The sequence below is a fragment of the Palaemon carinicauda genome, chromosome 4 (genome assembly GCF_036898095.1).
Source record: "Palaemon carinicauda isolate YSFRI2023 chromosome 4, ASM3689809v2, whole genome shotgun sequence".
Classification (NCBI taxonomy): Eukaryota; Metazoa; Arthropoda; class Malacostraca; order Decapoda; family Palaemonidae; genus Palaemon; species Palaemon carinicauda.
The window spans coordinates 63,781,699-63,796,095 of NC_090728.1; the positions used below are offsets into that span (position 1 = coordinate 63,781,699).

At 35.2% G+C, this 14,397-nt stretch overlaps 1 pseudogene; it reads right to left on the reverse strand.

Annotated features, from left to right (window-relative positions):
* The window catches only part of LOC137639466 (uncharacterized protein DDB_G0287625-like), an 89,911-nt pseudogene that overhangs the window by 39,975 nt on the left and 35,539 nt on the right, over positions 1–14,397 (reverse strand).

Consider the following 14,397-nt stretch of genomic DNA (forward strand, 5'->3'; position numbering starts at 1 on the left):
ACGAAAAAGTATCAAATTGTTGGACATTGCTGGAACGTTTCCAGGGCTGTACAGTAAACGGTTCCTGAAAACTTGGAACTTAATATTTACCATCCGTCAAGTTTAACTCCTCCCTTCGTCCAGTGTTGCCATATATGGGGATTTATCCCTAGATTTAGGGATTTTTGGGTGTCTGATGGGGATATTCCGTACAAATTTCTATGAAGAAGAAACAAAGACGAGTAAACTTTCATATTGTTGCAACTAGTTTACATGCAATTAAATAAAGTATAGGCTAGTAAGTAATGTCATTATCAGCAAAGCCGACATGATCAGAAGAAAATATATTCGTGGAAATGGAGATTTTTGGGTTGTTTTGAGGATCTTTATCACGAGTTTTAAGGATTTTTAGACTAACCCATCTGGAAACGGCAGGCTGCAACAAGGAATGGCGATATAAAATTATTTGTGCCGAGGAATATGAAGAATATAAAGTGTGCTTAGGAATTCTGTGGTTTCCCATTACTATAAAGAAAGGTGAGGCTATCCTTAATGCGAAAGAGCTTCATTGATATTCGAATAATTTTTCAGTTCAATTGGTTACCTGGTCTACATTCTTGATGTGAAACTAACCTGATATAAGTGTATTTTTTTATCCTAGGGCTGTATGTTTTAGCCTAGGCCTATTTTTTTAAGGTTAGACTTGTATTTTGTAACCTAGGCCAGTATTTTTTTTAGCCTAGGCCTGTATTTTTTCAGGGTAGGGCTGTATGTTTTAGCCTAGGCCTGTAGTTTTTAGCCTGGGGCTGTATGTTTTAGTGTAGGCCTGTTTTTTTAAGAGTAGACTTGTATTTTGTAACCTAGGCCAGTATTTTTTTTAGCCTAGGCCTGTATTTTGTAGCCTAGGGCTGTAAGTTTTAGCCTAGGCCTGTATTTTTTAGCCTGGGGCTGTATGTTTTAGCCTAGGCTTATTTTTTTAAGTTTAGATTTGTAATTTGTAACCTACGCCAGTATTTTTTAATCTAGGCCAGTATTTTTTTTTAGCTTAGGCCTGTATTTTTTAAGCTTAGGGCTGTATGTTTTAGCCTAGGCCTTTTTTGTTAGCCTAGGGCTTTGTTTTAGCTTAGGCCTGTATTTTTTAGCCTAGGGCTGTGTGTTTTAGCCTAGGCCTGTTTTTTTAAGTCTAGACTTGTATTTTGTAACCAAGGCCAGTATTTTTTAGTCTAGACCAGTATTTTTTTTAGCCTAGGCCTGTATTTTTTTAGCAAAGGCCTGTATTTTTTTTAGCAAGGCCTGTATTTTGTAGCCTAGGCCTGTATGTTTTAGCCGAGGCCTTTTTTTTAAGTCTAGACTTGTATTTTGTAATCTAGGCCAGTATTTTTTAGTATAGGCCTGTATTTTTTAGCCTAGGGCTCTAATTTGTAGCCTAGGGCTCTCTTTTGTAGCCTAGATGTGTACATTTTATCATAGACCTGTATTTTTCTTAGCCTAGGCCTGTATTTTTTAGTCTAGGCCAGTATTTTTTAGCCTAGGGCTGTATTTTTTAGTCTAAGCCTATTTTTTTAGCTTTGACTGGATTTTTTAGCCTGGCCTGTATTTCTCAGCCTGGCTTGTATTTTTAGCCTGGCTTGTATTTTTTAGCCTGGCTTGTATTTTTTAGCCTGGCTTGTATTATTAGCCTAGCTTGTAATTTTTAGCCTGGCCTGTATTTCTTGTCTAGTCCTGTATTTTTTGCGTAGGCCTGTATTTTTTTAGCTTAGGCATGTGTTTTTTTGCGCAGGCATAATTTTATTTTGCGTTGGCCTGTATTTTTTTGGGTAGGGCTGTTTTTTTGCGTAGGCCTGTATTTTTTTTTGCTTAGGCCTGTAATTTTTTGCGTTGGCCTGTAACTTTTTTTTTGCTCAGGCCTGTATTTTTTTTTGCCTAGGCATGTATTTTTTTGCCTAGGCATGTATTTTTTTGCCTGGGCATGAATTTTTTTTTGCGTTGGCCTGTAAGTTTTTTGAGTAGGCCTGTATTTTTTTGCATAGGCATGTATTTATTGGTGTAGGCATGTATTTTTTTGTGTAGGTCTGTATTTATTTTGCCTAGGACTGTTTGTTTTGCATAGGCCTGTATTTTTTTCCTATGCCTGTATTTTTTTGCTTAGGCCTGTATTGTTTTTTAAATCTAGCAATTGCATGCTAGATTAGATAAAAATAGGCTTAGCAGTACAGACTTGAGTAGAAAGTATCTCGGAATTTTTCTATATCCGATTAAAAAAAAGGCAATAAAGTAGAATGAAATCAAATGACGAAAACAAAATTTACAGAGTTTAGTTTACAAAATTTCCTTTCCAGTTAATATTGCGTTTTATGTAGTTTTGATATATGTTGTTACAAACTACTTCCATTTAAGTTTATTAAACTTATGTATCTAAGAAGACTACACCAAGAACCATCTATTCTGAGTGATAGTTAATTAGAATTAAGTTAATTTCATCATTAGGAATGATTAGAAACCTTCATTATAGTGACTTAATCATTCGGAGAAAATATGGTTCATTTGGGTTGTCGGTCATAATTCTCACAGACCCAACAATAAGGCATTTAATATGTACAGTAGCTCCGAAAATGGCAGGACTGTTTCTTATTATCAAGCTTCTCTGTCCTCAGATACTGAACCTATAGTCCTCTTAGCTAAGCCACCCTCACCTTACCTAATCCACCTTCACCTTACCTAAGCCACTCTCATTTTATCTAAGCCACGCCCACCTTACCTAAGCCACTCTAACCTTACCCAAGCCAACCTCACCTTGCCTAAGCCACCCTCACTTTACCTGAGCCAGTCTCACCTTACCCACCCTCACCTTACCTAAGCTACTCTCACTTTTCCTAAGCCACTCTCACCTTAACTAATCCACCCTCCCCTTACCTAGGCCACCCTCGCCTTACCTAAGCCACCCTCACCTTACATGAGCTACTCTCACCTTACCTAAATGACTCTCACCTTACTTAATCCACTCTCACCTTACCTAATCCACCCTCACCTTACCTAACCACCCTCACCTTACCTAACCACCCTCACCTTACCTAAGCCACTCTCGCGCTTCTGGAATTCACTATAAAAATTATTATGATACCTTCATTTCCAGCCTCTTCCATAAACCATATATCTTTCCAACTGGTTATCTTGTGTTTATTATGCTTTTCTGACCATTAATATTGCTGCCAATCCCTTGTTTTTAGTGTTTCCCCACCCAAAACTTGTTTCCCATTGGTATCCTCTTTAATTAACCTACCCTGACTTAACCTACCCTGACTTAACCTACCCTGACTTAACCTACCCTGACTTAACCTACCCTGACTTAACCTACCTTACTAACAGTTAGTAAGGTTGGAGAAGGTAAGGTACGTAAGGTGAGGGTAAGTTAAGTAAGGGTAGGTTAATTAAAGGGCATACCAATGGGAAACGTTACTACCCTACCCTACTCTAACCTAACCTAACCTACCCTACCCTACTCTAACCTAACCTAACCTACCCTAACCTAACCTAACCTACCCTACCCTACCCTACTCTAACCTAACCTAACCTTACGTTAATTAAGCCAACCTATCCTTACCTTCCCTTGCCATACTTTACCTTAGTAATTCTTCCCTTGTCATACCTTAGCTAATCTACCCTTACCTTACCTTAGCTAAGCTACTCTTACCTTACCTCAGCTAACCTACACTTACCATACCTTTGCTAACCTACCCTTCCTTTGCTAATCTGACGTTAGCCACCCTACCCTTTGCTACCCTACCCTTACTTTGTCTTACCTTACCTAACCTTACCTTGCCTTGCCTAACCTAACCTAACCTTTCCTTAACTAATCTTACCTTAACTAACATTACCTTGCCTTAACTTACCTACCTAACCCAACAATGTCATATTTGATCTTTGACTTAGGGCCGTAAAAATAGAATGAAAGTTAGAAGTAAGAGTTTGCCCTTTAGGCCTTTATTCCATAAACTAACCTACAAGTTGACTTTCACGGCATCGGAAGCTTCTAATATGGAGGTCGCAGCAATGTCAATTCTGCAAGCTGCTTCTTGGTCCTCGAGTGAGAACTTCACACATTCGGAGAAGAAGAAACAGTTCAAACCCTTGCCTCATCAGGTGAAAAATCTGTTAAGTTTTTGGTCTATTAGGCGGCTAACCATTGGACTAATTGTGTCCTTAAGAATCAAGGCGCAGTGGTCTCCAAGTTCGCTAAACAATTGGATCAAAGAGAGGTATCAAGTCTTTGGAATTCGTCTCTTAAAGGACTGTCCCTGTTTTCTTTGGACCAGGTAGAGCTTGCGGCAGAGAAATGGAGGAAGTCCAACCCAGTCTTATTTCTCCACTGAGCAGTCAGGATGCCAGAGAACTTCAAATCATCCATTCATTCATTCTCCACTGAGCAGTATCACAGAGGAGACCTCTGACTTCCTCCTCGATTGATTGATTTGAGGTTTTCTGGCATCCTGACGTTTAAGGTCATTGACGGTGCATTTGAACATTTGTACAAGGCCATTTGCATGATTCCTCTCAAAAATTGCTGTTATCTCCTGTAATATTATCATCACTGTTTTTCCTTCATGCATTTGTTGAAGGACATCACTGCATGGTCAAGTTTATGGTCAAGTTTATTGATCTCTGAAATATGAAGTTGGATACGTTAGTTACTCTGAGGGATAATCCTAAAAAGTTACTGTATGAAATTAATTATGTCAGCTTATGACTTGAAGGTGAATAACATTTGGAGTAATATTTTACCTTTCTTTCAGATGCTTTTATTAACCTGCACATTTGAAATCAAACGCCAAAGCTAGTAAACTAAAACCTTACTAGTGGGCACCACGATTCCCTCAATAACATGCGAAGGAGATGGAAGCTAAAGGAACCTTAATTGCACAAGATGAATTGAATCATATCCATATGAAAGTTGATAAGAGGGATGGAGGCTGTAAGATTCAACTAATGTATTTTAAAGATAAGTTTAAATTATCATTATTCTTTTTTTTTTTTTCAGAAATTTACACCTTAGGTTACGTAGTAGGTAATGAATATCTATGGAAGGTAGTTTATCAGTGTACAATAGTGTTGAACATATGCTATCTGAACGAGTCTACTATTGCAGAAATTCTCTTGAAAGTAAGACTGTTCTTAGGTTAATTTTTGGTGAGATGGTCATAGATTGTCATAACTATTCATCATTAGTTTTATGTCTGTATACTATCAGGGCATTCTTGATATACATTTCTCAAAAGGTACATTCTGTTAATGTCTTATCAGTGATGCAGTGGCTGATGTAAGATTATATGGCATAATTTCACAGGTCATAGATTTTAAACTCTTCGCCTTAGGACCATAGAATCCTGAATCTCTTAAACCTGTCGTATGATACTTGTCGAATAATTACCTCCGCCAACGAAGTGTGAAGGAGGTAATGTTTTTACCCTTGTTACTGTGCTTGTTTGTAAGTTTGTGTGTTTGTCTGTCTGTAAACAGCTTCCTGGCCACAATTTTAATCGTAGAGTAAGGAAACTTGCAGGGATTAACTGTTATGTAAAAATCTGGAAATTATGAAATTTTAGGTCAAAGTCAAAGGTCAAGGTCATGGTCAAGCAAAATTTCCAATTCACATTAATCAACAATAAGTTTTAACATCTTTATCACAGAGATTTCAAACTTGGTTCACATTCAAGTGTATGAAAATCCACGCCAATCAATACATGTTGATGTCAAAGGTCAAGGTCAAGGTCGATCAAAAGGTTGAGAAATAAGCTGCCGTGGCGGAGGTCTGCGCTCTACTGAGTGCTCTCTAGTATTTTATGTTTTAGTTTGCTTATCGAAGCGTTTTATTTGCCATAGATATTGAGAGGAGTATTTCATAAATTATTTCTTTTCAGGATGAAGTTGGTCGCTTGCTTGGGATTAACAAGATTTGATGATGGTGTTCATCAATCACAAGGAAACTTCTGTTCTCCAGTGCAAGTGGATTTTATATGTTACTACAAGAAGAACAAATATAGACACCATGGTTTTAAGTATGGGGAGAATGAATCATTTCAAATGTTCAGTCTAGATCTGCTTACAGTGAGGATCTAACTTAATATTGCTTAATTAATCTGTTAAAGTTAGCTGTTCGAATTCAACTGCAAAACTAATATTTTTCTATAAATTCTAAAGTCTCTTGCTGTCTGTGCAATATAATTTTCTTTTTACATTATAATGATTAATTATTAACTATGGTAAATGTTTCTGTAAGTTTTTTTTTATATTTGATAATTTCAGCAAAGAACTAAGCGCAAAATTAAGTTATACTTTACTAGAAATATCACAGAATCACCCCTACAGCAATTTTAAACACTATCTCAGACTTATGCTATCTTGTGTCATACTAAATTTATTAGAAGTCTCAATATTCAATCTCTCTCACACTAATGTATTGTTATCAAGTGAAAAAATGTTACTTATATTTTTTTTTTCGTATTTATACGAGGTATAAGAATGTTGGTAATGCCATGTTTAATTATGTCTATAGAAGAAGGTTATATACTTTTTAGTTGTGTAATATTCTAAGTTGATTTGATTACTATGCTTGTATGTTTGCTATTCTTCTAATCACATTTCATAACGATTTAATGCTACCTGTATTTGTAGCATAATTAATAGCTATAATTTCTATATAGCATTTGAAGTCACACAAACAAATGATCATAGTGTTATTACAAATCAGAAATCATATTAGCAAAAACTTTTGAGTTAATATCAAATGGCTAGTTTTTCACAAACAAGCATTGTGGTATCTTTAAGTAATTTTTGTTTACTTATATGAGAATCACGTAGATTCATTTCAATTATATGGTATAATGTATGTTTTTAAAACGATATATCACCACAAGTCAACATATTTGACTTTAGCTTTTCTTAATATATTCTTGTGACCTAAGATTCAATTGATCACTATTTTCTCAATCAGGTGAGGTTCTACTGGGTGATAATATTTGTTATATTGTGATTTCTATTCTTCATTTTATTTCTATGATAGTGAGCTCTTGGTGGCATCTGTGAATATTAGACTAAGGCTGGTAGATAGGAAAGCTATTTAACAATTCCTGGGTTGTTTACCCTGTTTTAGCTTATGACACTTTCTGTCCCTACTTTCCATTAGGTCTTCTTATTCTGTGAATATTTGTTGGTCTAGTTTTGGGTTTAATAACACACCATGTGCCCCTTGATGGCATAAAACCTATGATGCTTATGTTTTTTTTTTTCTTTTTTTTTTGAGTTCCCTGCTAAAATCGATGCTGCATTTTTCTGAATAACCAAGTTTCAGCAGCAGTAATGAATTCCAATTTCCCTGCTCTATTTGATGTAAAGCCTGCTTTTTATGCTGAATAATCTTGAGGATTGCAAATGATAAATACTATTTAGTAAGATCCTAATTCTTACCTTATGTTGATTAACTGGTTTGAACGTATATTATGTTAAACTTTGCTAAGTCTGTTTTCAGCAACTGATTATATATGAAGGTTCTGTTCAGAAAGTCATTCTCTTTTGCGGTCTCTTTTTGTGGGTCTTGCTGATATCTTATCATTGGTTAATTGTTGATGGTTTGATGAGCTGGAAATACTATCGGTTTTTAAAGAGTAGAGACTTTCTACAAAATTCGAAGAATATTACTTGAAAATTTATTCCTTTTATTCCTTATTAAGCCCTGAGACATGATAATTTTGACTTTCTCGAAATGGATTTCTATTTTCATGATAGGTTTATTGTTTTATTTTTTTTTCTGTGGAAAATATGGATCTCATTCGGAGATGTAATGAGGATTTGACAGGTTAGTTCCCATTAGATCTCATTTTTGTTTTCTAAAGAAGGCTTCCTGTTTGTCTCCTCTTTCAGAAATACTTGAAATCATTCCGCTCCAATGGTTACTGGAGGAAAGTATTGAAATTAAATTGACTATTTCTAGGTATCTGCAGGATTAAATGGTTTGATCAATTCATTAGCAACCAATAAGAAATTCTGAACAATTCCTCTCAGGCAGTGAAAGGGTTGATTTACTATTTTTAGTATTCACTCTTTTGTAGATTTTTTTGTAGCAGACTGGTTTAATCAGGACACTACTTTGTCTCTTGAGTTATTTGTTCCTTGTTCCTTGGTCCATTCAGTTATTCATGACCTTTCTTGGTCTTTTTTATAGCATACACTGGTTTAATCAGGACACTACTTTGTCTCTTGAGTTATTTGTTCCTTGTTCCTTGGTCCATTCAGTTATTCATGACCTTTCTTGGTCTTTTTTATAGCATACACTGATTTAATCAGGACACCACTTTGTCTCTGGAGTTATTTGTTCCTTATTCCTTGGTCCATTCAGTTATTCATGACTCTTCTTGGTCTTGGAAGTTATTCTGAACACTTTCATCTTTAGTGTAAGAATACCTCTCTGGGGTTGTCTTTGGACACTTATTGAATAATGGAGCTATCTGGGACATCCCTTGATCTACAAGTTATTTTGGGCACTATATTGCCTATGCAATTATTTAGAGCAATCCTTTGCGTATGGAGTTGTTCGCTACATACCTTGGTATAAAGCCCTGTCCACACGATCAAGCATGCCCGACGGGCAAACAGTGATACCAGACCACAATAAGTATTGAGAATGAGGGTTGATGATGCCAGATCCTTGTCTGTGGTTTTCCCGCTTCTGACGTCATTAACCCTCATTCTTACTAATTATTGTGGTCTGGTATCACTGTTAGCCCGTCGGGCATGCTCGATCGTGTGGACAGGGCTTTAAGGAGCTATTTTCTGCATTCATTGACTTGATTATTTCAGGTCACTCATTGTCATCTGGTTTTTATTCAAGTAATTCCTTGTTTATTTTTTTTTTCAATCTTGTTTTTCAAGAGTTTCAGTGTTTTTGTCAATCTTTCGGATCCAGGTTTCTTGTCAATCTTTAAGCTTCAGAGGTATCTCTGTGAATTAATATCTGATTGGTAAAATAATTGAAATTTGTAGATTTAAAATTTCTATATATTTCTAATAATTTTACTTGCATTTTCTTCGGGATATTTAAAAGAGAACTTCTGTATCAATGAATTCAAGGTATATTGCTCACATGTAGCCCCTTAAGATTTTCTTCCTACGGGAGAGATGTGGTCTCCCTGTCTAACTCCTTTCTCAATTAAAATTTTCTCACTATCTTTATGTAGGTTTAGGATTGCCAAACAATCATAAGACTGGCACGAGATTTGGTTCACCCCCTTTTGATTCCTAGATAAGAAAATATTAAATTTCTTGTATATTACTAAGGAAAACTCTTGCATTACAATTAACTTTTGCTTTCCTTTTAATAATACAATTTATTCCCCTTTTACAATTCTATGTTTTCTAAGGATGAAAACAAATTAGAATACTTCTTTTGATTTATGTATTTAAGATAACGAATAGTATCTTGCATTTCTTAATTTTTAATGCGTCCATTTAACAATTCTATGTTTTCTAAGGAAAACAAATTAGAATACTACTTTTGATTTATATATTCAAGATAAAGAATACTATCTTGCATTTCTTAATTTTTAATGTGTGAATAATTCTTGATTATTAGTCAAATTCCGACTCAATACCATTCCTCCCTTTGACCTTTGTATGGCTTTGCAATAGTTGAGTCTCTCTCTCTCTCTCTCTCTCTCTCTCTCTCTCTCTCTCTGTGCGAGAAATTGAGGGGCTTAAATATGAGTGGGAAGTAATAGATAAGCTAGTTAATGAAACTTAGTAGTTTAAATGTTTAAGAGTAATAAATATAGGTCAATGAACAAGAAGATTATGAAACATAAGTTGGGGTGACTAAAGGTTAAAGGATTTAAGTTATTGAAAGGATGAATAGGAAATCTAAAATATAATCTCTGTAGGGGCACAATGCTATTAGTGCATTACAATCATTACTTGACGGTCTGCAACGTTCCTGCAAAGCCTACCTGCAAGGTAAGGTCCGGGAAAAAAGATTTTTGACGTCAGATTTTGTGTTAGACAGCTTCAGAGAGATGTTTTATGGGTATATATGTGGTCAGCAAGTATTTTCACTCACGTACTAAAATTATAGAGGATATTGAGATTTCAAAGTTACCATATATTTTCAGTACGAGTCGAGTAAGGGCCGGCATCAGGAAAAAAGTCAAGATTTTGACAGTGTCAGATTTTGTGTTTGACAGCTTAAGAGGCACGTTTTATGGGTATATATATGGTCAGCGCACATTTTTACTCGTCTACTAAAATTATAGAGGACATTGAGTTTTCAAAGTTTCATACATTTTCAGCCCATTGAGTAAGGGCACGCATCAGGAAAAAAGTGAAGATTTTGAAAGTGTCAGGTTTTGTGTTAGACAGCTTAAGAGGCACGTTTTATGGGTATATATATATGGTCAGCACTTATTTTCACTCACGTACTAAAATTATAGAGAATATTCAGATTTCAAAGTTTCATATAGTTCCAGCCCGAGTCGACTAAGGGTCAGGAAAAAAGTCAAGATTTTGACAATGTCAGATTTTGTGTTAGACAGCTCCAGAGAGATGTTTTATGGGTATATATGTGGTCAGCACGTATTTTCACTCACATACTAAAATTATAGAGAATATTCAGATTTCAAAGTTTCATATATTTTCAGCCCGAGTCGAGTAAGGGTATATATATGGTCAGCACTTATTTTCACTCGCCTCCTAAAATTATAGAGGATATTGAGTTTTCAAAGTTTCATACATTTTCAGCCCATTGAGTAAGGGCACGTATCAGGAAAAATTTCAAAATTTTGACGGTGTCAGATTTTGTGTTAGACAGCTCCAGAGAGATGTTTTATGGGTATATATGTGGTCAGCGTGTATTTCTCTCTCTCTCTCTCTCTCTCTCTCTCTCTCTCTCTCTCTCTCTCTCTCTCTCTCTCTCTCTCTCTCAAACTAGATCCACTTCAATGGTCACTCCAATCTAAGGAAATTTCTTTTATTTTCAAGGACTTTATAAGTAATCTCTCTCTCTCTCTCTCTCTCTCTCTCTCTCTCTCTCTCTCTCTCTCTCTCTCTCTCTCTCTCTCTCTCTCTCAGGGCTTCATGAATATACCTTGAAGAATAACATGCTAGTTGTTAAAAGTAATGGAAGATTTTGTGCATATTTTCCAATAAGGTTGAATTATGAAGTTCTCTTTTATCTCGCCCTGATACTCACCGCCAGTTTCAGATCTCCCACTCCCCATCCTTGATCCTTCCTTATCCCAAAATTTGGAAATGTTATAAAAAATACCAAAGACTCTCGCCTCATATGGCAGATGTGTCTCCCACTGGGCCCCTCCTCTTTGAGCATCAGCATTTGCCAATTTATTCCTCACTATAAAATGGGCTAAAGGGTCCATGAGGTAGATCCTGATCTTAACTAGAGTAATCACTTATTCTTTTGGACTGTTATTTTATTCCCCATGTACAGAATTTGTTCATTCTCTCACTGGTGTCTTGAGAGCTGTAGATCAATGTGTTTGCTTGAATATATTGTACTTGTCAAAGGCCGATAGCCTGTGTTGGTAAACTTGTTGGATTTTAGTCTGCTTATTTATTCAGCTGTCTCGTCAGTGTAGGCTTTATCCTGACAGCTAAAGTCATGAACAATTATGGATATGTATATCATTATTAATTTTCTCAAAAGCCTTAAATTCTTCATGTTTATAATGGTTCATCATAGTTTAGAGTTTTTATAAGATCTTATTCAAATCAAGTATTTCAGAATGTTTTAGAAGCTTACGTTGTAGGAGGTTAAAATGTCATACGTACAGGTTTTGGTATTATCATTTTTATTTCTAGTAAAATTTTATGCATTGTGTCAATGACAAAAACATCAAATTTGTTATGAACTGTGTAATGTAAGTAGTGATGAATCTATCTAATGTTAAAGGATTGGGATTTAATGTGTTCCAGACATGTTTATGCTCTTTTTGAAGTTAATGTGTAATCAATGATAATTGTTGTTTCCTATTTTTTCATAATTTTCAGTTCAAGTATAATTAAAATGTTAAGGATTAATGATAAGTGTACTTAACGTAAGTCTTTCAAGGAATTTGGTAAGGGTCATTTTGAAGTCTTGCATTTCAGAACTTTCTATTATGGCGAGATACCTGGGCTCTCTGAAAAGGTGCACAGCTCGGTTCAGAAATTCCACTTTGTTTCTTGTCTCGTGTCGTTTGGGCCCATGACATGAAGGAGGGATAAATAACACTTTTAATCGCTTTTACATGAATTGTGTAATAAGTTCTTGAATATCTAGTCGTTGACGTGAAAGCTGTCCAGATGTGTGTATGTGAGTGTTTGTGTTGTTTAAAGGGTGGGGAAACATATTTGGTATGAAGAATAGGTTTATAGATCCTTGACAAAGAATATTGTCAGGTTAGTGTATTTTAAGTTCAATGCTTACTAGATATATGACCAAGACTCCTTTCATTGCATTGGTCAAGGTATGAAAGTTCCATATTCATAGATTTTGTTTACTTATCTTTATAACCTGTGTTTTAAAGATGACATTTCTGAGTAAGTATTTGGCTAATGCAATACTGATGTGCAGATATAGTCCTGTCTTTAAAAAGTACTTTTCTTTGAGGAAACTTCATAACATTGCAAGAGACGTATTAGGTATTTTATTCCTTCGAGGTTAATAATATTTAGAATACCGTATTCAAAAGTTCGATAAGGCCGTAAGTATAGATTATTCTTAATCCGGATTACTCCTGTATTTAATCCCTTACCTACCTTTATGGTTACATATCTTGACAATGTATAGACATTATAAGATAAGTAAATTATACACGACAGTTTTTATGTAGCATTTTAGCTTTTGTTCTTTTGTTAGATTGCCTGGCCTTTTAGCCAGTTTTTCTTTTAATTCATTTGGTAACTGGTATCAATTTATCCCATTTGAAACTACCGTAAACTTTGACTAGATGTGTAATGTTTGAAATACCTTACACACAGAACATTGATCGTTACCAAAGTAATAACAAACATTATTATTTGCAATTAATATTTTATGAAAAATAAATACTTGCGGATATATCTAACTAGACTAATGAAATGAGGAATTTACAAATTGTCACATTGAAAGAGGGTACAATTTAAAATATTCAGTATGATTCGCCACTAGAAGAATCTATTTAGAGTTCTCTAGAAGTTTTTTGTCAAAATATATATGCCCCTAGGAAATCGTGAAGAGCAGAAGGGATCCAGCCTGTCCCTGTAAAAGAACAAACAACCTCTCTCCTCTCAAGTGCCTCGAGTGTGTTCCTTCTCGAAAGTGAATAAGTTTTTATCCAACATGTATCGTGCATAGTGTGTTCAAACATTGGCAACTCCCTTGAATGATATTTCAAGTGTACTAAATTTTATATTTCTATGTGTCTTAAACCTTAGTGAAAACAAAGTACCTACTACTGACCTTGTAAGTAATAATCTGTCCCTAAACCCTTTGAGGACAATGTTGCTTTAGTTATTTGTAATCAGACTAAAAATGATTGATAGAAATGCTAAAGTAATGAAAATAGGAATTTGGTAGTTGGATACTACATAACCAGGGTACCTTAGCGTTTTATCCATGAAATAGTGTAACCTCTCTCTCTCTCTCTCTCTCTCTCTCTCTCTCTCTCTCTCTCTCTCTCTCTCTCTCTCTCTCTCTCTCTCTCTTCATTGCACATCAGTATAGCAAACGGAATAAAACTCAGTATATTTTAATCATTCATATCAGTGTCTGATTTAATTATGCAAATATTGCATTTGGGACTTTGTAATATTAAAGTATTATAAATTCCACTGTAAGGAATGAGGGGCTGTTGTGATAATATCGAATGATTGGTGTGAGATTCTTATGGAGAAGTTAAGTTGTTCTTTTGCCTATTTCCTTGCAGTAGATCATGTCCCAATGGGAAAGAGAGTAATAAGGTTTTTATGTCAGTGTTTCCTTGAAGAAGTCAGACTGTAATGAGTTTAGTTAAACCTTTTTTGTATGTAGATGAGGAAGAATTGAAATAGCAGAAGGGGGACAAGGGAAGTCAGACTGTAATGAGTTTAGTTAAACCTTTTTTGTATGTAGATGAGGAAGAATTAAAATAGCAGAAGGGGGACAAGGGAAGTCAGACTGGAATGATTTTAGTTAAAGCTTTTTTTATGTAGATGAGGACGAATTAAAATAGCAGAAGGGGGACAAGGGAAGTAAGGTTTCATGTCAGTGTTTTCTTGAAGTCAGACTGGAATGATTTTAGTTAAAGCTTTTTTTATGTAGATTGGGACTGGTTAGGATTTCAGGTTTTTCATATAGGATTAGGACGGGTTTTGCATTGTGATTTACTTAGCATAGCTCCTAAAGAAATTTAATTCAATTAT